At 38.3% G+C, this 21,447-nt stretch overlaps 27 non-coding genes across 27 annotated transcripts; all 27 read left to right on the plus strand.

The window, feature by feature from the left end:
• Positions 1-85: 85 nt before the first annotated feature.
• Positions 86-204, plus strand: LOC149413059 (5S ribosomal RNA). The gene has a single exon (XR_016304399.1). It is a non-coding gene; the product is annotated as a 5S ribosomal RNA (ribosomal RNA).
• A 679-nt stretch (positions 205-883) lies between these two features.
• On the plus strand, positions 884-1,002 carry LOC149413060 (5S ribosomal RNA). The gene has a single exon (XR_016304400.1). It is a non-coding gene; the product is annotated as a 5S ribosomal RNA (ribosomal RNA).
• Positions 1,003-1,669: 667 nt separating this feature from the next.
• LOC149413061 (5S ribosomal RNA) lies at positions 1,670-1,788 on the plus strand. The gene has a single exon (XR_016304402.1). It is a non-coding gene; the product is annotated as a 5S ribosomal RNA (ribosomal RNA).
• Positions 1,789-2,465: 677 nt separating this feature from the next.
• LOC149413062 (5S ribosomal RNA) lies at positions 2,466-2,584 on the plus strand. The gene has a single exon (XR_016304403.1). It is a non-coding gene; the product is annotated as a 5S ribosomal RNA (ribosomal RNA).
• Positions 2,585-3,263: 679 nt separating this feature from the next.
• Positions 3,264-3,382, plus strand: LOC149413063 (5S ribosomal RNA). Its single transcript, XR_016304404.1, has one exon. It is a non-coding gene; the product is annotated as a 5S ribosomal RNA (ribosomal RNA).
• A 679-nt stretch (positions 3,383-4,061) lies between these two features.
• Positions 4,062-4,180, plus strand: LOC149413064 (5S ribosomal RNA). The gene has a single exon (XR_016304405.1). It is a non-coding gene; the product is annotated as a 5S ribosomal RNA (ribosomal RNA).
• A 667-nt stretch (positions 4,181-4,847) lies between these two features.
• Positions 4,848-4,966, plus strand: LOC149413065 (5S ribosomal RNA). The gene has a single exon (XR_016304406.1). It is a non-coding gene; the product is annotated as a 5S ribosomal RNA (ribosomal RNA).
• A 677-nt stretch (positions 4,967-5,643) lies between these two features.
• Positions 5,644-5,762, plus strand: LOC149413066 (5S ribosomal RNA). The gene has a single exon (XR_016304408.1). It is a non-coding gene; the product is annotated as a 5S ribosomal RNA (ribosomal RNA).
• Positions 5,763-6,441: 679 nt separating this feature from the next.
• Positions 6,442-6,560, plus strand: LOC149413067 (5S ribosomal RNA). The gene has a single exon (XR_016304409.1). It is a non-coding gene; the product is annotated as a 5S ribosomal RNA (ribosomal RNA).
• A 679-nt stretch (positions 6,561-7,239) lies between these two features.
• Positions 7,240-7,358, plus strand: LOC149413068 (5S ribosomal RNA). Its single transcript, XR_016304410.1, has one exon. It is a non-coding gene; the product is annotated as a 5S ribosomal RNA (ribosomal RNA).
• Positions 7,359-8,037: 679 nt separating this feature from the next.
• Positions 8,038-8,156, plus strand: LOC149413069 (5S ribosomal RNA). Its single transcript, XR_016304411.1, has one exon. It is a non-coding gene; the product is annotated as a 5S ribosomal RNA (ribosomal RNA).
• Positions 8,157-8,835: 679 nt separating this feature from the next.
• LOC149413070 (5S ribosomal RNA) lies at positions 8,836-8,954 on the plus strand. The gene has a single exon (XR_016304412.1). It is a non-coding gene; the product is annotated as a 5S ribosomal RNA (ribosomal RNA).
• Positions 8,955-9,631: 677 nt separating this feature from the next.
• LOC149413071 (5S ribosomal RNA) lies at positions 9,632-9,750 on the plus strand. Its single transcript, XR_016304414.1, has one exon. It is a non-coding gene; the product is annotated as a 5S ribosomal RNA (ribosomal RNA).
• Positions 9,751-10,429: 679 nt separating this feature from the next.
• On the plus strand, positions 10,430-10,548 carry LOC149413072 (5S ribosomal RNA). The gene has a single exon (XR_016304415.1). It is a non-coding gene; the product is annotated as a 5S ribosomal RNA (ribosomal RNA).
• A 679-nt stretch (positions 10,549-11,227) lies between these two features.
• On the plus strand, positions 11,228-11,346 carry LOC149413073 (5S ribosomal RNA). Its single transcript, XR_016304416.1, has one exon. It is a non-coding gene; the product is annotated as a 5S ribosomal RNA (ribosomal RNA).
• A 691-nt stretch (positions 11,347-12,037) lies between these two features.
• On the plus strand, positions 12,038-12,156 carry LOC149413074 (5S ribosomal RNA). Its single transcript, XR_016304417.1, has one exon. It is a non-coding gene; the product is annotated as a 5S ribosomal RNA (ribosomal RNA).
• A 679-nt stretch (positions 12,157-12,835) lies between these two features.
• On the plus strand, positions 12,836-12,954 carry LOC149413075 (5S ribosomal RNA). The gene has a single exon (XR_016304418.1). It is a non-coding gene; the product is annotated as a 5S ribosomal RNA (ribosomal RNA).
• A 675-nt stretch (positions 12,955-13,629) lies between these two features.
• On the plus strand, positions 13,630-13,748 carry LOC149413076 (5S ribosomal RNA). Its single transcript, XR_016304419.1, has one exon. It is a non-coding gene; the product is annotated as a 5S ribosomal RNA (ribosomal RNA).
• Positions 13,749-14,427: 679 nt separating this feature from the next.
• On the plus strand, positions 14,428-14,546 carry LOC149413077 (5S ribosomal RNA). The gene has a single exon (XR_016304420.1). It is a non-coding gene; the product is annotated as a 5S ribosomal RNA (ribosomal RNA).
• A 677-nt stretch (positions 14,547-15,223) lies between these two features.
• On the plus strand, positions 15,224-15,342 carry LOC149413078 (5S ribosomal RNA). Its single transcript, XR_016304421.1, has one exon. It is a non-coding gene; the product is annotated as a 5S ribosomal RNA (ribosomal RNA).
• A 679-nt stretch (positions 15,343-16,021) lies between these two features.
• LOC149413079 (5S ribosomal RNA) lies at positions 16,022-16,140 on the plus strand. Its single transcript, XR_016304422.1, has one exon. It is a non-coding gene; the product is annotated as a 5S ribosomal RNA (ribosomal RNA).
• A 679-nt stretch (positions 16,141-16,819) lies between these two features.
• On the plus strand, positions 16,820-16,938 carry LOC149413080 (5S ribosomal RNA). Its single transcript, XR_016304423.1, has one exon. It is a non-coding gene; the product is annotated as a 5S ribosomal RNA (ribosomal RNA).
• A 691-nt stretch (positions 16,939-17,629) lies between these two features.
• On the plus strand, positions 17,630-17,748 carry LOC149413081 (5S ribosomal RNA). The gene has a single exon (XR_016304425.1). It is a non-coding gene; the product is annotated as a 5S ribosomal RNA (ribosomal RNA).
• Positions 17,749-18,423: 675 nt separating this feature from the next.
• Positions 18,424-18,542, plus strand: LOC149413082 (5S ribosomal RNA). Its single transcript, XR_016304426.1, has one exon. It is a non-coding gene; the product is annotated as a 5S ribosomal RNA (ribosomal RNA).
• A 675-nt stretch (positions 18,543-19,217) lies between these two features.
• Positions 19,218-19,336, plus strand: LOC149413083 (5S ribosomal RNA). The gene has a single exon (XR_016304427.1). It is a non-coding gene; the product is annotated as a 5S ribosomal RNA (ribosomal RNA).
• Positions 19,337-20,015: 679 nt separating this feature from the next.
• On the plus strand, positions 20,016-20,134 carry LOC149413084 (5S ribosomal RNA). The gene has a single exon (XR_016304428.1). It is a non-coding gene; the product is annotated as a 5S ribosomal RNA (ribosomal RNA).
• Positions 20,135-20,813: 679 nt separating this feature from the next.
• Positions 20,814-20,932, plus strand: LOC149413085 (5S ribosomal RNA). Its single transcript, XR_016304429.1, has one exon. It is a non-coding gene; the product is annotated as a 5S ribosomal RNA (ribosomal RNA).
• Positions 20,933-21,447: the final 515 nt, after the last annotated feature.

A 21,447-nucleotide genomic window follows, 5' to 3' on the forward strand; every position in this document is an offset into this window, starting at 1 on the left:
TTCACTACTCCGCTGAACGTCAAAGTTTTATAAAAATAATAAAATTATTCTCCAGTATAAGATTCGCATCTCAATATCAGCGTTCGCCAACGACCATACCATGTTGAACACACCGGTTCTCGTCCGATCACCGAAGTTAAGCAACATTGGGCGCGGTCAGTACTTGGATGGGTGACCGCTTGGGAACACCGCGTGCCGTTGGCCCTCTTCTTTTTTGAATTTTTTTTCAATTTTCTAAATGTTATTTAAGTATTCGGTTGTTTTTCGTCTCTCCCTAACGTTTAATTGCGTGTTGATACAGTCGTTTGGCGTTTCATCCTCCACCCCTACGTACTTAACTTACATTTTTTCAATCAATATCAGATCTGTCGGTGTAATGCACGCCTCTCCTTTTTTGCAATTGCTTTTCTATTTGTTAAATGTTATTTAGCATTTAGATGTTCTTCGTCTGTTTTTGTGATATAACCTACCCCTCCCTACCCCTACCACGTTCATAAACCTATAATTTTGTTGGGATATAATCATTTGGCGTTTCATCCTCCCTCCCTCCCTCCCTCCCTCCCTCCCTCCCTCCCTCCCTGACATAATGCATGTTTGATGAGATTATTTTGCTTACATAACACATTTAAATATAAATTGCCTAGGATTATACTATTTTTTACGTTTTTTTTAAATTTATGTATCGTCGTTATTTATGTGTTTTACCATTGTTATTAATTTGAATTTTCCCTCTTCAGTTCGAGCTAAAGTGGCATCTATCGGAATATTTCATGATTTAAATCGCGCTTTCGTAGGCTGTTCACTACTCCGCTGAACGTCAAAGTTTTATAAAAATAATAAAATTATTCTCCAGTATAAGATTCGCATCTCAATATCAGCGTTCGCCAACGACCATACCATGTTGAACACACCGGTTCTCGTCCGATCACCGAAGTTAAGCAACATTGGGCGCGGTCAGTACTTGGATGGGTGACCGCTTGGGAACACCGCGTGCCGTTGGCCCTCTTCTTTTTTGAATTTTTTTTCAATTTTCTAAATGTTATTTAAGTATTCGGTTGTTTTTCGTCTCTCCCTAACGTTTAATTGCGTGTTGATACAGTCGTTTGGCGTTTCATCCTCCACCCCTACGTACTTAACTTACATTTTTTCAATCAATATCAGATCTGTCGGTGTAATGCACGCCTCTCCTTTTTTGCAATTGCTTTTCTATTTGTTAAATGTTATTTAGCATTTAGATGTTCTTCGTCTGTTTTTGTGATATAACCTACCCCTCCCTACCCCTACCACGTTCATAAACCTATAATTTTGTTGGGATATAATCATTTGGCGTTTCATCCTCCCTCCCTCCCTCCCTCCCTCCCTCCCTGACATAATGCATGTTTGATGAGATTATTTTGCTTACATAACACATTTAAATATAAATTGCCTAGGATTATACTATTTTTTACGTTTTTTTTAAATTTATGTATCGTCGTTATTTATGTGTTTTACCATTGTTATTAATTTGAATTTTCCCTCTTCAGTTCGAGCTAAAGTGGCATCTATCGGAATATTTCATGATTTAAATCGCGCTTTCGTAGGCTGTTCACTACTCCGCTGAACGTCAAAGTTTTATAAAAATAATAAAATTATTCTCCAGTATAAGATTCGCATCTCAATATCAGCGTTCGCCAACGACCATACCATGTTGAACACACCGGTTCTCGTCCGATCACCGAAGTTAAGCAACATTGGGCGCGGTCAGTACTTGGATGGGTGACCGCTTGGGAACACCGCGTGCCGTTGGCCCTCTTCTTTTTTGAATTTTTTTTCAATTTTCTAAATGTTATTTAAGTATTCGGTTGTTTTTCGTCTCTCCCTAACGTTTAATTGCGTGTTGATACAGTCGTTTGGCGTTTCATCCTCCACCCCTACGTACTTAACTTACATTTTTTCAATCAATATCAGATCTGTCGGTGTAATGCACGCCTCTCCTTTTTTGCAATTGCTTTTCTATTTGTTAAATGTTATTTAGCATTTAGATGTTCTTCGTCTGTTTTTGTGATATAACCTACCCCTCCCTACCCCTACCACGTTCATAAACCTATAATTTTGTTGGGATATAATCATTTGGCGTTTCATCCTCCCTCCCTCCCTCCCTCCCTCCCTCCCTCCCTCCCTCCCTGACATAATGCATGTTTGATGAGATTATTTTGCTTACATAACACATTTAAATATAAATTGCCTAGGATTATACTATTTTTTACGTTTTTTTTAAATTTATGTATCGTCGTTATTTATGTATTTTACCATTGTTATTAATTTGAATTTTCCCTCTTCAGTTCGAGCTAAAGTGGCATCTATCGGAATATTTCATGATTTAAATCGCGCTTTCGTAGGCTGTTCACTACTCCGCTGAACGTGAAAGTTTTATAAAAATAATAAAATTATTCCAGTATAAGATTCGCATCTCAATATCAGCGTTCGCCAACGACCATACCATGTTGAACACACCGGTTCTCGTCCGATCACCGAAGTTAAGCAACATTGGGCGCGGTCAGTACTTGGATGGGTGACCGCTTGGGAACACCGCGTGCCGTTGGCCCTCTTCTTTTTTGAATTTTTTTTCAATTTTCTAAATGTTATTTAAGTATTCGGTTGTTTTTCGTCTCTCCCTAACGTTTAATTGCGTGTTGATACAGTCGTTTGGCGTTTCATCCTCCACCCCTACGTACTTAACTTACATTTTTTCAATCAATATCAGATCTGTCGGTGTAATGCACGCCTCTCCTTTTTTGCAATTGCTTTTCTATTTGTTAAATGTTATTTAGCATTTAGATGTTCTTCGTCTGTTTTTGTGATATAACCTACCCCACCCTACCCCTACCACGTTCATAAACCTATAATTTTGTTGGGATATAATCATTTGGCGTTTCATCCTCCCTCCCTCCCTCCCTCCCTCCCTCCCTCCCTCCCTCCCTGACATAATGCATGTTTGATGAGATTATTTTGCTTACATAACACATTTAAATATAAATTGCCTAGGATTATACTATTTTTTACGTTTTTTTTAAATTTATGTATCGTCGTTATTTATGTGTTTTACCATTGTTATTAATTTGAATTTTCCCTCTTCAGTTCGAGCTAAAGTGGCATCTATCGGAATATTTCATGATTTAAATCGCGCTTTCGTAGGCTGTTCACTACTCCGCTGAACGTCAAAGTTTTATAAAAATAATAAAATTATTCTCCAGTATAAGATTTGCATCTCAATATCAGCGTTCGCCAACGACCATACCATGTTGAACACACCGGTTCTCGTCCGATCACCGAAGTTAAGCAACATTGGGCGCGGTCAGTACTTGGATGGGTGACCGCTTGGGAACACCGCGTGCCGTTGGCCCTCTTCTTTTTTGAATTTTTTTTCAATTTTCTAAATGTTATTTAAGTATTCGGTTGTTTTTCGTCTCTCCCTAACGTTTAATTGCGTGTTGATACAGTCGTTTGGCGTTTCATCCTCCACCCCTACGTACTTAACTTACATTTTTTCAATCAATATCAGATCTGTCGGTGTAATGCACGCCTCTCCTTTTTTGCAATTGCTTTTCTATTTGTTAAATGTTATTTAGCATTTAGATGTTCTTCGTCTGTTTTTGTGATATAACCTACCCCTCCCTACCCCTACCACGTTCATAAACCTATAATTTTGTTGGGATATAATCATTTGGCGTTTCATCCTCCCTCCCTCCCTCCCTCCCTCCCTCCCTCCCTCCCTCCCTGACATAATGCATGTTTGATGAGATTATTTTGCTTACATAACACATTTAAATATAAATTGCCTAGGATTATACTATTTTTTACGTTTTTTTTAAATTTATGTATCGTCGTTATTTATGTGTTTTACCATTGTTATTAATTTGAATTTTCCCTCTTCAGTTCGAGCTAAAGTGGCATCTATCGGAATATTTCATGATTTAAATCGCGCTTTCGTAGGCTGTTCACTACTCCGCTGAACGTCAAAGTTTTATAAAAATAATAAAATTATTCTCCAGTATAAGATTCGCATCTCAATATCAGCGTTCGCCAACGACCATACCATGTTGAACACACCGGTTCTCGTCCGATCACCGAAGTTAAGCAACATTGGGCGCGGTCAGTACTTGGATGGGTGACCGCTTGGGAACACCGCGTGCCGTTGGCCCTCTTCTTTTTTGAATTTTTTTTCAATTTTCTAAATGTTATTTAAGTATTCGGTTGTTTTTCGTCTCTCCCTAACGTTTAATTGCGTGTTGATACAGTCGTTTGGCGTTTCATCCTCCACCCCTACGTACTTAACTTACATTTTTTCAATCAATATCAGATCTGTCGGTGTAATGCACGCCTCTCCTTTTTTGCAATTGCTTTTCTATTTGTTAAATGTTATTTAGCATTTAGATGTTCTTCGTCTGTTTTTGTGATATAACCTACCCCTCCCTACCCCTACCACGTTCATAAACCTATAATTTTGTTGGGATATAATCATTTGGCGTTTCATCCTCCCTCCCTCCCTCCCTCCCTCCCTCCCTGACATAATGCATGTTTGATGAGATTATTTTGCTTACATAACACATTTAAATATAAATTGCCTAGGATTATACTATTTTTTACGTTTTTTTTAAATTTATGTATCGTCGTTATTTATGTGTTTTACCATTGTTATTAATTTGAATTTTCCCTCTTCAGTTCGAGCTAAAGTGGCATCTATCGGAATATTTCATGATTTAAATCGCGCTTTCGTAGGCTGTTCACTACTCCGCTGAACGTCAAAGTTTTATAAAAATAATAAAATTATTCTCCAGTATAAGATTCGCATCTCAATATCAGCGTTCGCCAACGACCATACCATGTTGAACACACCGGTTCTCGTCCGATCACCGAAGTTAAGCAACATTGGGCGCGGTCAGTACTTGGATGGGTGACCGCTTGGGAACACCGCGTGCCGTTGGCCCTCTTCTTTTTTGAATTTTTTTTCAATTTTCTAAATGTTATTTAAGTATTCGGTTGTTTTTCGTCTCTCCCTAACGTTTAATTGCGTGTTGATACAGTCGTTTGGCGTTTCATCCTCCACCCCTACGTACTTAACTTACATTTTTTCAATCAATATCAGATCTGTCGGTGTAATGCACGCCTCTCCTTTTTTGCAATTGCTTTTCTATTTGTTAAATGTTATTTAGCATTTAGATGTTCTTCGTCTGTTTTTGTGATATAACCTACCCCTCCCTACCCCTACCACGTTCATAAACCTATAATTTTGTTGGGATATAATCATTTGGCGTTTCATCCTCCCTCCCTCCCTCCCTCCCTCCCTCCCTCCCTCCCTCCCTGACATAATGCATGTTTGATGAGATTATTTTGCTTACATAACACATTTAAATATAAATTGCCTAGGATTATACTATTTTTTACGTTTTTTTTAAATTTATGTATCGTCGTTATTTATGTATTTTACCATTGTTATTAATTTGAATTTTCCCTCTTCAGTTCGAGCTAAAGTGGCATCTATCGGAATATTTCATGATTTAAATCGCGCTTTCGTAGGCTGTTCACTACTCCGCTGAACGTGAAAGTTTTATAAAAATAATAAAATTATTCCAGTATAAGATTCGCATCTCAATATCAGCGTTCGCCAACGACCATACCATGTTGAACACACCGGTTCTCGTCCGATCACCGAAGTTAAGCAACATTGGGCGCGGTCAGTACTTGGATGGGTGACCGCTTGGGAACACCGCGTGCCGTTGGCCCTCTTCTTTTTTGAATTTTTTTTCAATTTTCTAAATGTTATTTAAGTATTCGGTTGTTTTTCGTCTCTCCCTAACGTTTAATTGCGTGTTGATACAGTCGTTTGGCGTTTCATCCTCCACCCCTACGTACTTAACTTACATTTTTTCAATCAATATCAGATCTGTCGGTGTAATGCACGCCTCTCCTTTTTTGCAATTGCTTTTCTATTTGTTAAATGTTATTTAGCATTTAGATGTTCTTCGTCTGTTTTTGTGATATAACCTACCCCACCCTACCCCTACCACGTTCATAAACCTATAATTTTGTTGGGATATAATCATTTGGCGTTTCATCCTCCCTCCCTCCCTCCCTCCCTCCCTCCCTCCCTCCCTCCCTGACATAATGCATGTTTGATGAGATTATTTTGCTTACATAACACATTTAAATATAAATTGCCTAGGATTATACTATTTTTTACGTTTTTTTTAAATTTATGTATCGTCGTTATTTATGTGTTTTACCATTGTTATTAATTTGAATTTTCCCTCTTCAGTTCGAGCTAAAGTGGCATCTATCGGAATATTTCATGATTTAAATCGCGCTTTCGTAGGCTGTTCACTACTCCGCTGAACGTCAAAGTTTTATAAAAATAATAAAATTATTCTCCAGTATAAGATTTGCATCTCAATATCAGCGTTCGCCAACGACCATACCATGTTGAACACACCGGTTCTCGTCCGATCACCGAAGTTAAGCAACATTGGGCGCGGTCAGTACTTGGATGGGTGACCGCTTGGGAACACCGCGTGCCGTTGGCCCTCTTCTTTTTTGAATTTTTTTTCAATTTTCTAAATGTTATTTAAGTATTCGGTTGTTTTTCGTCTCTCCCTAACGTTTAATTGCGTGTTGATACAGTCGTTTGGCGTTTCATCCTCCACCCCTACGTACTTAACTTACATTTTTTCAATCAATATCAGATCTGTCGGTGTAATGCACGCCTCTCCTTTTTTGCAATTGCTTTTCTATTTGTTAAATGTTATTTAGCATTTAGATGTTCTTCGTCTGTTTTTGTGATATAACCTACCCCTCCCTACCCCTACCACGTTCATAAACCTATAATTTTGTTGGGATATAATCATTTGGCGTTTCATCCTCCCTCCCTCCCTCCCTCCCTCCCTCCCTCCCTCCCTCCCTGACATAATGCATGTTTGATGAGATTATTTTGCTTACATAACACATTTAAATATAAATTGCCTAGGATTATACTATTTTTTACGTTTTTTTTAAATTTATGTATCGTCGTTATTTATGTGTTTTACCATTGTTATTAATTTGAATTTTCCCTCTTCAGTTCGAGCTAAAGTGGCATCTATCGGAATATTTCATGATTTAAATCGCGCTTTCGTAGGCTGTTCACTACTCCGCTGAACGTCAAAGTTTTATAAAAATAATAAAATTATTCTCCAGTATAAGATTCGCATCTCAATATCAGCGTTCGCCAACGACCATACCATGTTGAACACACCGGTTCTCGTCCGATCACCGAAGTTAAGCAACATTGGGCGCGGTCAGTACTTGGATGGGTGACCGCTTGGGAACACCGCGTGCCGTTGGCCCTCTTCTTTTTTGAATTTTTTTTCAATTTTCTAAATGTTATTTAAGTATTCGGTTGTTTTTCGTCTCTCCCTAACGTTTAATTGCGTGTTGATACAGTCGTTTGGCGTTTCATCCTCCACCCCTACGTACTTAACTTACATTTTTTCAATCAATATCAGATCTGTCGGTGTAATGCACGCCTCTCCTTTTTTGCAATTGCTTTTCTATTTGTTAAATGTTATTTAGCATTTAGATGTTCTTCGTCTGTTTTTGTGATATAACCTACCCCTCCCTACCCCTACCACGTTCATAAACCTATAATTTTGTTGGGATATAATCATTTGGCGTTTCATCCTCCCTCCCTCCCTCCCTCCCTCCCTCCCTCCCTCCCTCCCTGACATAATGCATGTTTGATGAGATTATTTTGCTTACATAACACATTTAAATATAAATTGCCTAGGATTATACTATTTTTTACGTTTTTTTTAAATTTATGTATCGTCGTTATTTATGTGTTTTACCATTGTTATTAATTTGAATTTTCCCTCTTCAGTTCGAGCTAAAGTGGCATCTATCGGAATATTTCATGATTTAAATCGCGCTTTCGTAGGCTGTTCACTACTCCGCTGAACGTCAAAGTTTTATAAAAATAATAAAATTATTCTCCAGTATAAGATTCGCATCTCAATATCAGCGTTCGCCAACGACCATACCATGTTGAACACACCGGTTCTCGTCCGATCACCGAAGTTAAGCAACATTGGGCGCGGTCAGTACTTGGATGGGTGACCGCTTGGGAACACCGCGTGCCGTTGGCCCTCTTCTTTTTTGAATTTTTTTTCAATTTTCTAAATGTTATTTAAGTATTCGGTTGTTTTTCGTCTCTCCCTAACGTTTAATTGCGTGTTGATACAGTCGTTTGGCGTTTCATCCTCCACCCCTACGTACTTAACTTACATTTTTTCAATCAATATCAGATCTGTCGGTGTAATGCACGCCTCTCCTTTTTTGCAATTGCTTTTCTATTTGTTAAATGTTATTTAGCATTTAGATGTTCTTCGTCTGTTTTTGTGATATAACCTACCCCTCCCTACCCCTACCACGTTCATAAACCTATAATTTTGTTGGGATATAATCATTTGGCGTTTCATCCTCCCTCCCTCCCTCCCTCCCTCCCTCCCTCCCTCCCTCCCTGACATAATGCATGTTTGATGAGATTATTTTGCTTACATAACACATTTAAATATAAATTGCCTAGGATTATACTATTTTTTACGTTTTTTTTAAATTTATGTATCGTCGTTATTTATGTGTTTTACCATTGTTATTAATTTGAATTTTCCCTCTTCAGTTCGAGCTAAAGTGGCATCTATCGGAATATTTCATGATTTAAATCGCGCTTTCGTAGGCTGTTCACTACTCCGCTGAACGTCAAAGTTTTATAAAAATAATAAAATTATTCTCCAGTATAAGATTCGCATCTCAATATCAGCGTTCGCCAACGACCATACCATGTTGAACACACCGGTTCTCGTCCGATCACCGAAGTTAAGCAACATTGGGCGCGGTCAGTACTTGGATGGGTGACCGCTTGGGAACACCGCGTGCCGTTGGCCCTCTTCTTTTTTGAATTTTTTTTCAATTTTCTAAATGTTATTTAAGTATTCGGTTGTTTTTCGTCTCTCCCTAACGTTTAATTGCGTGTTGATACAGTCGTTTGGCGTTTCATCCTCCACCCCTACGTACTTAACTTACATTTTTTCAATCAATATCAGATCTGTCGGTGTAATGCACGCCTCTCCTTTTTTGCAATTGCTTTTCTATTTGTTAAATGTTATTTAGCATTTAGATGTTCTTCGTCTGTTTTTGTGATATAACCTACCCCTCCCTACCCCTACCACGTTCATAAACCTATAATTTTGTTGGGATATAATCATTTGGCGTTTCATCCTCCCTCCCTCCCTCCCTCCCTCCCTCCCTCCCTCCCTCCCTGACATAATGCATGTTTGATGAGATTATTTTGCTTACATAACACATTTAAATATAAATTGCCTAGGATTATACTATTTTTTACGTTTTTTTTAAATTTATGTATCGTCGTTATTTATGTATTTTACCATTGTTATTAATTTGAATTTTCCCTCTTCAGTTCGAGCTAAAGTGGCATCTATCGGAATATTTCATGATTTAAATCGCGCTTTCGTAGGCTGTTCACTACTCCGCTGAACGTCAAAGTTTTATAAAAATAATAAAATTATTCCAGTATAAGATTCGCATCTCAATATCAGCGTTCGCCAACGACCATACCATGTTGAACACACCGGTTCTCGTCCGATCACCGAAGTTAAGCAACATTGGGCGCGGTCAGTACTTGGATGGGTGACCGCTTGGGAACACCGCGTGCCGTTGGCCCTCTTCTTTTTTGAATTTTTTTTCAATTTTCTAAATGTTATTTAAGTATTCGGTTGTTTTTCGTCTCTCCCTAACGTTTAATTGCGTGTTGATACAGTCGTTTGGCGTTTCATCCTCCACCCCTACGTACTTAACTTACATTTTTTCAATCAATATCAGATCTGTCGGTGTAATGCACGCCTCTCCTTTTTTGCAATTGCTTTTCTATTTGTTAAATGTTATTTAGCATTTAGATGTTCTTCGTCTGTTTTTGTGATATAACCTACCCCACCCTACCCCTACCACGTTCATAAACCTATAATTTTGTTGGGATATAATCATTTGGCGTTTCATCCTCCCTCCCTCCCTCCCTCCCTCCCTCCCTCCCTCCCTCCCTGACATAATGCATGTTTGATGAGATTATTTTGCTTACATAACACATTTAAATATAAATTGCCTAGGATTATACTATTTTTTACGTTTTTTTTAAATTTATGTATCGTCGTTATTTATGTGTTTTACCATTGTTATTAATTTGAATTTTCCCTCTTCAGTTCGAGCTAAAGTGGCATCTATCGGAATATTTCATGATTTAAATCGCGCTTTCGTAGGCTGTTCACTACTCCGCTGAACGTCAAAGTTTTATAAAAATAATAAAATTATTCTCCAGTATAAGATTTGCATCTCAATATCAGCGTTCGCCAACGACCATACCATGTTGAACACACCGGTTCTCGTCCGATCACCGAAGTTAAGCAACATTGGGCGCGGTCAGTACTTGGATGGGTGACCGCTTGGGAACACCGCGTGCCGTTGGCCCTCTTCTTTTTTGAATTTTTTTTCAATTTTCTAAATGTTATTTAAGTATTCGGTTGTTTTTCGTCTCTCCCTAACGTTTAATTGCGTGTTGATACAGTCGTTTGGCGTTTCATCCTCCACCCCTACGTACTTAACTTACATTTTTTCAATCAATATCAGATCTGTCGGTGTAATGCACGCCTCTCCTTTTTTGCAATTGCTTTTCTATTTGTTAAATGTTATTTAGCATTTAGATGTTCTTCGTCTGTTTTTGTGATATAACCTACCCCTCCCTACCCCTACCACGTTCATAAACCTATAATTTTGTTGGGATATAATCATTTGGCGTTTCATCCTCCCTCCCTCCCTCCCTCCCTCCCTCCCTCCCTCCCTCCCTGACATAATGCATGTTTGATGAGATTATTTTGCTTACATAACACATTTAAATATAAATTGCCTAGGATTATACTATTTTTTACGTTTTTTTTAAATTTATGTATCGTCGTTATTTATGTGTTTTACCATTGTTATTAATTTGAATTTTCCCTCTTCAGTTCGAGCTAAAGTGGCATCTATCGGAATATTTCATGATTTAAATCGCGCTTTCGTAGGCTGTTCACTACTCCGCTGAACGTCAAAGTTTTATAAAAATAATAAAATTATTCTCCAGTATAAGATTCGCATCTCAATATCAGCGTTCGCCAACGACCATACCATGTTGAACACACCGGTTCTCGTCCGATCACCGAAGTTAAGCAACATTGGGCGCGGTCAGTACTTGGATGGGTGACCGCTTGGGAACACCGCGTGCCGTTGGCCCTCTTCTTTTTTGAATTTTTTTTCAATTTTCTAAATGTTATTTAAGTATTCGGTTGTTTTTCGTCTCTCCCTAACGTTTAATTGCGTGTTGATACAGTCGTTTGGCGTTTCATCCTCCACCCCTACGTACTTAACTTACATTTTTTCAATCAATATCAGATCTGTCGGTGTAATGCACGCCTCTCCTTTTTTGCAATTGCTTTTCTATTTGTTAAATGTTATTTAGCATTTAGATGTTCTTCGTCTGTTTTTGTGATATAACCTACCCCTCCCTACCCCTACCACGTTCATAAACCTATAATTTTGTTGGGATATAATCATTTGGCGTTTCATCCTCCCTCCCTCCCTCCCTCCCTCCCTCCCTCCCTCCCTCCCTCCCTCCCTCCCTGACATAATGCATGTTTGATGAGATTATTTTGCTTACATAACACATTTAAATATAAATTGCCTAGGATTATACTATTTTTTACGTTTTTTTTAAATTTATGTATCGTCGTTATTTATGTGTTTTACCATTGTTATTAATTTGAATTTTCCCTCTTCAGTTCGAGCTAAAGTGGCATCTATCGGAATATTTCATGATTTAAATCGCGCTTTCGTAGGCTGTTCACTACTCCGCTGAACGTCAAAGTTTTATAAAAATAATAAAATTATTCTCCAGTATAAGATTCGCATCTCAATATCAGCGTTCGCCAACGACCATACCATGTTGAACACACCGGTTCTCGTCCGATCACCGAAGTTAAGCAACATTGGGCGCGGTCAGTACTTGGATGGGTGACCGCTTGGGAACACCGCGTGCCGTTGGCCCTCTTCTTTTTTGAATTTTTTTTCAATTTTCTAAATGTTATTTAAGTATTCGGTTGTTTTTCGTCTCTCCCTAACGTTTAATTGCGTGTTGATACAGTCGTTTGGCGTTTCATCCTCCACCCCTACGTACTTAACTTACATTTTTTCAATCAATATCAGATCTGTCGGTGTAATGCACGCCTCTCCTTTTTTGCAATTGCTTTTCTATTTGTTAAATGTTATTTAGCATTTAGATGTTCTTCGTCTGTTTTTGTGATATAACCTACCCCTCCCTACCCCTACCACGTTCATAAACCTATAATTTTGTTGGGATATAATCATTTGGCGTTTCATCCTCCCTCCCTCCCTCCCTCCCTCCCTCCCTCCCTCCCTCCCTGACATAATGCATGTTTGATGAGATTATTTTGCTTACATAACACATTTAAATATAAATTGCCTAGGATTATACTATTTTTTACGTTTTTTTTAAATTTATGTATCGTCGTTATTTATGTGTTTTACCATTGTTATTAATTTGAATTTTCCCTCTTCAGTTCGAGCTAAAGTGGCATCTATCGGAATATTTCATGATTTAAATCGCGCTTTCGTAGGCTGTTCACTACTCCGCTGAACGTCAAAGTTTTATAAAAATAATAAAATTATTCTCCAGTATAAGATTCGCATCTCAATATCAGCGTTCGCCAACGACCATACCATGTTGAACACACCGGTTCTCGTCCGATCACCGAAGTTAAGCAACATTGGGCGCGGTCAGTACTTGGATGGGTGACCGCTTGGGAACACCGCGTGCCGTTGGCCCTCTTCTTTTTTGAATTTTTTTTCAATTTTCTAAATGTTATTTAAGTATTCGGTTGTTTTTCGTCTCTCCCTAACGTTTAATTGCGTGTTGATACAGTCGTTTGGCGTTTCATCCTCCACCCCTACGTACTTAACTTACATTTTTTCAATCAATATCAGATCTGTCGGTGTAATGCACGCCTCTCCTTTTTTGCAATTGCTTTTCTATTTGTTAAATGTTATTTAGCATTTAGATGTTCTTCGTCTGTTTTTGTGATATAACCTACCCCTCCCTACCCCTACCACGTTCATAAACCTATAATTTTGTTGGGATATAATCATTTGGCGTTTCATCCTCCCTCCCTCCCTCCCTCCCTCACTCCCTCCCTCCCTGACATAATGCATGTTTGATGAGATTATTTTGCTTACATAACACATTTAAATATAAATTGCCTAGGATTATACTATTTTTTACGTTTTTTTTAAATTTATGTATCGTCGTTATTTATGTATTTTACCATTGTTATTAATTTGAATTTTCCCTCTTCAGTTCGAGCTAAAGTGGCATCTATCGGAATATTTCATGATTTAAATCGCGCTTTCGTAGGCTGTTCACTACTCCGCTGAACGTCAAAGTTTTATAAAAATAATAAAATTATTCTCCAGTATAAGATTCGCATCTCAATATCAGCGTTCGCCAACGACCATACCATGTTGAACACACCGGTTCTCGTCCGATCACCGAAGTTAAGCAACATTGGGCGCGGTCAGTACTTGGATGGGTGACCGCTTGGGAACACCGCGTGCCGTTGGCCCTCTTCTTTTTTGAATTTTTTTTCAATTTTCTAAATGTTATTTAAGTATTCGGTTGTTTTTCGTCTCTCCCTAACGTTTAATTGCGTGTTGATACAGTCGTTTGGCGTTTCATCCTCCACCCCTACGTACTTAACTTACATTTTTTCAATCAATATCAGATCTGTCGGTGTAATGCACGCCTCTCCTTTTTTGCAATTGCTTTTCTATTTGTTAAATGTTATTTAGCATTTAGATGTTCTTCGTCTGTTTTTGTGATATAACCTACCCCTCCCTACCCCTACCACGTTCATAAACCTATAATTTTGTTGGGATATAATCATTTGGCGTTTCATCCTCCCTCCCTCCCTCCCTCCCTCCCTCCCTCCCTCCCTCCCTGACATAATGCATGTTTGATGAGATTATTTTGCTTACATAACACATTTAAATATAAATTGCCTAGGATTATACTATTTTTTACGTTTTTTTTAAATTTATGTATCGTCGTTATTTATGTGTTTTACCATTGTTATTAATTTGAATTTTCCCTCTTCAGTTCGAGCTAAAGTGGCATCTATCGGAATATTTCATGATTTAAATCGCGCTTTCGTAGGCTGTTCACTACTCCGCTGAACGTCAAAGTTTTATAAAAATAATAAAATTATTCTCCAGTATAAGATTCGCATCTCAATATCAGCGTTCGCCAACGACCATACCATGTTGAACACACCGGTTCTCGTCCGATCACCGAAGTTAAGCAACATTGGGCGCGGTCAGTACTTGGATGGGTGACCGCTTGGGAACACCGCGTGCCGTTGGCCCTCTTCTTTTTTGAATTTTTTTTCAATTTTCTAAATGTTATTTAAGTATTCGGTTGTTTTTCGTCTCTCCCTAACGTTTAATTGCGTGTTGATACAGTCGTTTGGCGTTTCATCCTCCACCCCTACGTACTTAACTTACATTTTTTCAATCAATATCAGATCTGTCGGTGTAATGCACGCCTCTCCTTTTTTGCAATTGCTTTTCTATTTGTTAAATGTTATTTAGCATTTAGATGTTCTTCGTCTGTTTTTGTGATATAACCTACCCCTCCCTACCCCTACCACGTTCATAAACCTATAATTTTGTTGGGATATAATCATTTGGCGTTTCATCCTCCCTCCCTCCCTCCCTCCCTCCCTCCCTCCCTCCCTCCCTGACATAATGCATGTTTGATGAGATTATTTTGCTTACATAACACATTTAAATATAAATTGCCTAGGATTATACTATTTTTTACGTTTTTTTTAAATTTATGTATCGTCGTTATTTATGTATTTTACCATTGTTATTAATTTGAATTTTCCCTCTTCAGTTCGAGCTAAAGTGGCATCTATCGGAATATTTCATGATTTAAATCGCGCTTTCGTAGGCTGTTCACTACTCCGCTGAACGTCAAAGTTTTATAAAAATAATAAAATTATTCCAGTATAAGATTCGCATCTCAATATCAGCGTTCGCCAACGACCATACCATGTTGAACACACCGGTTCTCGTCCGATCACCGAAGTTAAGCAACATTGGGCGCGGTCAGTACTTGGATGGGTGACCGCTTGGGAACACCGCGTGCCGTTGGCCCTCTTCTTTTTTGAATTTTTTTTCAATTTTCTAAATGTTATTTAAGTATTCGGTTGTTTTTCGTCTCTCCCTAACGTTTAATTGCGTGTTGATACAGTCGTTTGGCGTTTCATCCTCCACCCCTACGTACTTAACTTACATTTTTTCAATCAATATCAGATCTGTCGGTGTAATGCACGCCTCTCCTTTTTTGCAATTGCTTTTCTATTTGTTAAATGTTATTTAGCATTTAGATGTTCTTCGTCTGTTTTTGTGATATAACCTACCCCACCCTACCCCTACCACGTTCATAAACCTATAATTTTGTTGGGATATAATCATTTGGCGTTTCATCCTCCCTCCCTCCCTCCCTCCCTCCCTCCCTCCCTCCCTCCCTGACATAATGCATGTTTGATGAGATTATTTTGCTTACATAACACATTTAAATATAAATTGCCTAGGATTATACTATTTTTTACGTTTTTTTTAAATTTATGTATCGTCGTTATTTATGTGTTTTACCATTGTTATTAATTTGAATTTTCCCTCTTCAGTTCGAGCTAAAGTGGCATCTATCGGAATATTTCATGATTTAAATCGCGCTTTCGTAGGCTGTTCACTACTCCGCTGAACGTCAAAGTTTTATAAAAATAATAAAATTATTCTCCAGTATAAGATTTGCATCTCAATATCAGCGTTCGCCAACGACCATACCATGTTGAACACACCGGTTCTCGTCCGATCACCGAAGTTAAGCAACATTGGGCGCGGTCAGTACTTGGATGGGTGACCGCTTGGGAACACCGCGTGCCGTTGGCCCTCTTCTTTTTTGAATTTTTTTTCAATTTTCTAAATGTTATTTAAGTATTCGGTTGTTTTTCGTCTCTCCCTAACGTTTAATTGCGTGTTGATACAGTCGTTTGGCGTTTCATCCTCCACCCCTACGTACTTAACTTACATTTTTTCAATCAATATCAGATCTGTCGGTGTAATGCACGCCTCTCCTTTTTTGCAATTGCTTTTCTATTTGTTAAATGTTATTTAGCATTTAGATGTTCTTCGTCTGTTTTTGTGATATAACCTACCCCTCCCTACCCCTACCACGTTCATAAACCTATAATTTTGTTGGGATATAATCATTTGGCGTTTCATCCTCCCTCCCTCCCTCCCTCCCTCCCTCCCTCCCTCCCTCCCTGACATAATGCATGTTTGATGAGATTATTTTGCTTACATAACACATTTAAATATAAATTGCCTAGGATTATACTATTTTTTACGTTTTTTTTAAATTTATGTATCGTCGTTATTTATGTGTTTTACCATTGTTATTAATTTGAATTTTCCCTCTTCAGTTCGAGCTAAAGTGGCATCTATCGGAATATTTCATGATTTAAATCGCGCTTTCGTAGGCTGTTCACTACTCCGCTGAACGTCAAAGTTTTATAAAAATAATAAAATTATTCTCCAGTATAAGATTCGCATCTCAATATCAGCGTTCGCCAACGACCATACCATGTTGAACACACCGGTTCTCGTCCGATCACCGAAGTTAAGCAACATTGGGCGCGGTCAGTACTTGGATGGGTGACCGCTTGGGAACACCGCGTGCCGTTGGCCCTCTTCTTTTTTGAATTTTTTTTCAATTTTCTAAATGTTATTTAAGTATTCGGTTGTTTTTCGTCTCTCCCTAACGTTTAATTGCGTGTTGATACAGTCGTTTGGCGTTTCATCCTCCACCCCTACGTACTTAACTTACATTTTTTCAATCAATATCAGATCTGTCGGTGTAATGCACGCCTCTCCTTTTTTGCAATTGCTTTTCTATTTGTTAAATGTTATTTAGCATTTAGATGTTCTTCGTCTGTTTTTGTGATATAACCTACCCCTCCCTACCCCTACCACGTTCATAAACCTATAATTTTGTTGGGATATAATCATTTGGCGTTTCATCCTCCCTCCCTCCCTCCCTCCCTCCCTCCCTCCCTCCCTCCCTCCCTCCCTCCCTGACATAATGCATGTTTGATGAGATTATTTTGCTTACATAACACATTTAAATATAAATTGCCTAGGATTATACTATTTTTTACGTTTTTTTTAAATTTATGTATCGTCGTTATTTATGTGTTTTACCATTGTTATTAATTTGAATTTTCCCTCTTCAGTTCGAGCTAAAGTGGCATCTATCGGAATATTTCATGATTTAAATCGCGCTTTCGTAGGCTGTTCACTACTCCGCTGAACGTCAAAGTTTTATAAAAATAATAAAATTATTCTCCAGTATAAGATTCGCATCTCAATATCAGCGTTCGCCAACGACCATACCATGTTGAACACACCGGTTCTCGTCCGATCACCGAAGTTAAGCAACATTGGGCGCGGTCAGTACTTGGATGGGTGACCGCTTGGGAACACCGCGTGCCGTTGGCCCTCTTCTTTTTTGAATTTTTTTTCAATTTTCTAAATGTTATTTAAGTATTCGGTTGTTTTTCGTCTCTCCCTAACGTTTAATTGCGTGTTGATACAGTCGTTTGGCGTTTCATCCTCCACCCCTACGTACTTAACTTACATTTTTTCAATCAATATCAGATCTGTCGGTGTAATGCACGCCTCTCCTTTTTTGCAATTGCTTTTCTATTTGTTAAATGTTATTTAGCATTTAGATGTTCTTCGTCTGTTTTTGTGATATAACCTACCCCTCCCTACCCCTACCACGTTCATAAACCTATAATTTTGTTGGGATATAATCATTTGGCGTTTCATCCTCCCTCCCTCCCTCCCTCCCTCCCTCCCTCCCTCCCTGACATAATGCATGTTTGATGAGATTATTTTGCTTACATAACACATTTAAATATAAATTGCCTAGGATTATACTATTTTTTACGTTTTTTTTAAATTTATGTATCGTCGTTATTTATGTGTTTTACCATTGTTATTAATTTGAATTTTCCCTCTTCAGTTCGAGCTAAAGTGGCATCTATCGGAATATTTCATGATTTAAATCGCGCTTTCGTAGGCTGTTCACTACTCCGCTGAACGTCAAAGTTTTATAAAAATAATAAAATTATTCTCCAGTATAAGATTCGCATCTCAATATCAGCGTTCGCCAACGACCATACCATGTTGAACACACCGGTTCTCGTCCGATCACCGAAGTTAAGCAACATTGGGCGCGGTCAGTACTTGGATGGGTGACCGCTTGGGAACACCGCGTGCCGTTGGCCCTCTTCTTTTTTGAATTTTTTTTCAATTTTCTAAATGTTATTTAAGTATTCGGTTGTTTTTCGTCTCTCCCTAACGTTTAATTGCGTGTTGATACAGTCGTTTGGCGTTTCATCCTCCACCCCTACGTACTTAACTTACATTTTTTCAATCAATATCAGATCTGTCGGTGTAATGCACGCCTCTCCTTTTTTGCAATTGCTTTTCTATTTGTTAAATGTTATTTAGCATTTAGATGTTCTTCGTCTGTTTTTGTGATATAACCTACCCCTCCCTACCCCTACCACGTTCATAAACCTATAATTTTGTTGGGATATAATCATTTGGCGTTTCATCCTCCCTCCCTCCCTCCCTCCCTCACTCCCTCCCTCCCTGACATAATGCATGTTTGATGAGATTATTTTGCTTACATAACACATTTAAATATAAATTGCCTAGGATTATACTATTTTTTACGTTTTTTTTAAATTTATGTATCGTCGTTATTTATGTATTTTACCATTGTTATTAATTTGAATTTTCCCTCTTCAGTTCGAGCTAAAGTGGCATCTATCGGAATATTTCATGATTTAAATCGCGCTTTCGTAGGCTGTTCACTACTCCGCTGAACGTCAAAGTTTTATAAAAATAATAAAATTATTCTCCAGTATAAGATTCGCATCTCAATATCAGCGTTCGCCAACGACCATACCATGTTGAACACACCGGTTCTCGTCCGATCACCGAAGTTAAGCAACATTGGGCGCGGTCAGTACTTGGATGGGTGACCGCTTGGGAACACCGCGTGCCGTTGGCCCTCTTCTTTTTTGAATTTTTTTTCAATTTTCTAAATGTTATTTAAGTATTCGGTTGTTTTTCGTCTCTCCCTAACGTTTAATTGCGTGTTGATACAGTCGTTTGGCGTTTCATCCTCCACCCCTACGTACTTAACTTACATTTTTTCAATCAATATCAGATCTGTCGGTGTAATGCACGCCTCTCCTTTTTTGCAATTGCTTTTCTATTTGTTAAATGTTATTTAGCATTTAGATGTTCTTCGTCTGTTTTTGTGATATAACCTACCCCTCCCTACCCCTACCACGTTCATAAACCTATAATTTTGTTGGGATATAATCATTTGGCGTTTCATCCTCCCTCCCTCCCTCCCTCCCTCCCTCCCTCCCTCCCTCCCTGACATAATGCATGTTTGATGAGATTATTTTGCTTACATAACACATTTAAATATAAATTGCCTAGGATTATACTATTTTTTACGTTTTTTTTAAATTTATGTATCGTCGTTATTTATGTGTTTTACCATTGTTATTAATTTGAATTTTCCCTCTTCAGTTCGAGCTAAAGTGGCATCTATCGGAATATTTCATGATTTAAATCGCGCTTTCGTAGGCTGTTCACTACTCCGCTGAACGTCAAAGTTTTATAAAAATAATAAAATTATTCTCCAGTATAAGATTTGCATCTCAATATCAGCGTTCGCCAACGACCATACCATGTTGAACACACCGGTTCTCGTCCGATCACCGAAGTTAAGCAACATTGGGCGCGGTCAGTACTTGGATGGGTGACCGCTTGGGAACACCGCGTGCCGTTGGCCCTCTTCTTTTTTGAATTTTTTTTCAATTTTCTAAATGTTATTTAAGTATTCGGTTGTTTTTCGTCTCTCCCTAACGTTTAATTGCGTGTTGATACAGTCGTTTGGCGTTTCATCCTCCACCCCTACGTACTTAACTTACATTTTTTCAATCAATATCAGATCTGTCGGTGTAATGCACGCCTCTCCTTTTTTGCAATTGCTTTTCTATTTGTTAAATGTTATTTAGCATTTAGATGTTCTTCGTCTGTTTTTGTGATATAACCTACCCCTCCCTACCCCTACCACGTTCATAAACCTATAATTTTGTTGGGATATAATCATTTGGCGTTTCATCCTCCCTCCCTCCCTCCCTCCCTCCCTCCCTCCCTCCCTCCCTGACATAATGCATGTTTGATGAGATTATTTTGCTTACATAACACATTTAAATATAAATTGCCTAGGATTATACTATTTTTTACGTTTTTTTTAAATTTATGTATCGTCGTTATTTATGTGTTTTACCATTGTTATTAATTTGAATTTTCCCTCTTCAGTTCGAGCTAAAGTGGCATCTATCGGAATATTTCATGATTTAAATCGCGCTTTCGTAGGCTGTTCACTACTCCGCTGAACGTCAAAGTTTTATAAAAATAATAAAATTATTCTCCAGTATAAGATTCGCATCTCAATATCAGCGTTCGCCAACGACCATACCATGTTGAACACACCGGTTCTCGTCCGATCACCGAAGTTAAGCAACATTGGGCGCGGTCAGTACTTGGATGGGTGACCGCTTGGGAACACCGCGTGCCGTTGGCCCTCTTCTTTTTTGAATTTTTTTTCAATTTTCTAAATGTTATTTAAGTATTCGGTTGTTTTTCGTCTCTCCCTAACGTTTAATTGCGTGTTGATACAGTCGTTTGGCGTTTCATCCTCCACCCCTACGTACTTAACTTACATTTTTTCAATCAATATCAGATCTGTCGGTGTAATGCACGCCTCTCCTTTTTTGCAATTGCTTTTCTATTTGTTAAATGTTATTTAGCATTTAGATGTTCTTCGTCTGTTTTTGTGATATAACCTACCCCTCCCTACCCCTACCACGTTCATAAACCTATAATTTTGTTGGGATATAATCATTTGGCGTTTCATCCTCCCTCCCTCCCTCCCTCCCTCCCTCCCTCCCTCCCTCCCTGACATAATGCATGTTTGATGAGATTATTTTGCTTACATAACACATTTAAATATAAATTGCCTAGGATTATACTATTTTTTACGTTTTTTTTAAATTTATGTATCGTCGTTATTTATGTGTTTTACCATTGTTATTAATT

This window comes from Hesperophylax consimilis, chromosome 22, assembly GCF_061612785.1.
Source record: "Hesperophylax consimilis isolate HC1 chromosome 22, BYU_Hcon_1.0, whole genome shotgun sequence".
NCBI lineage: Eukaryota > Metazoa > Arthropoda > Insecta > Trichoptera > Limnephilidae > Hesperophylax > Hesperophylax consimilis.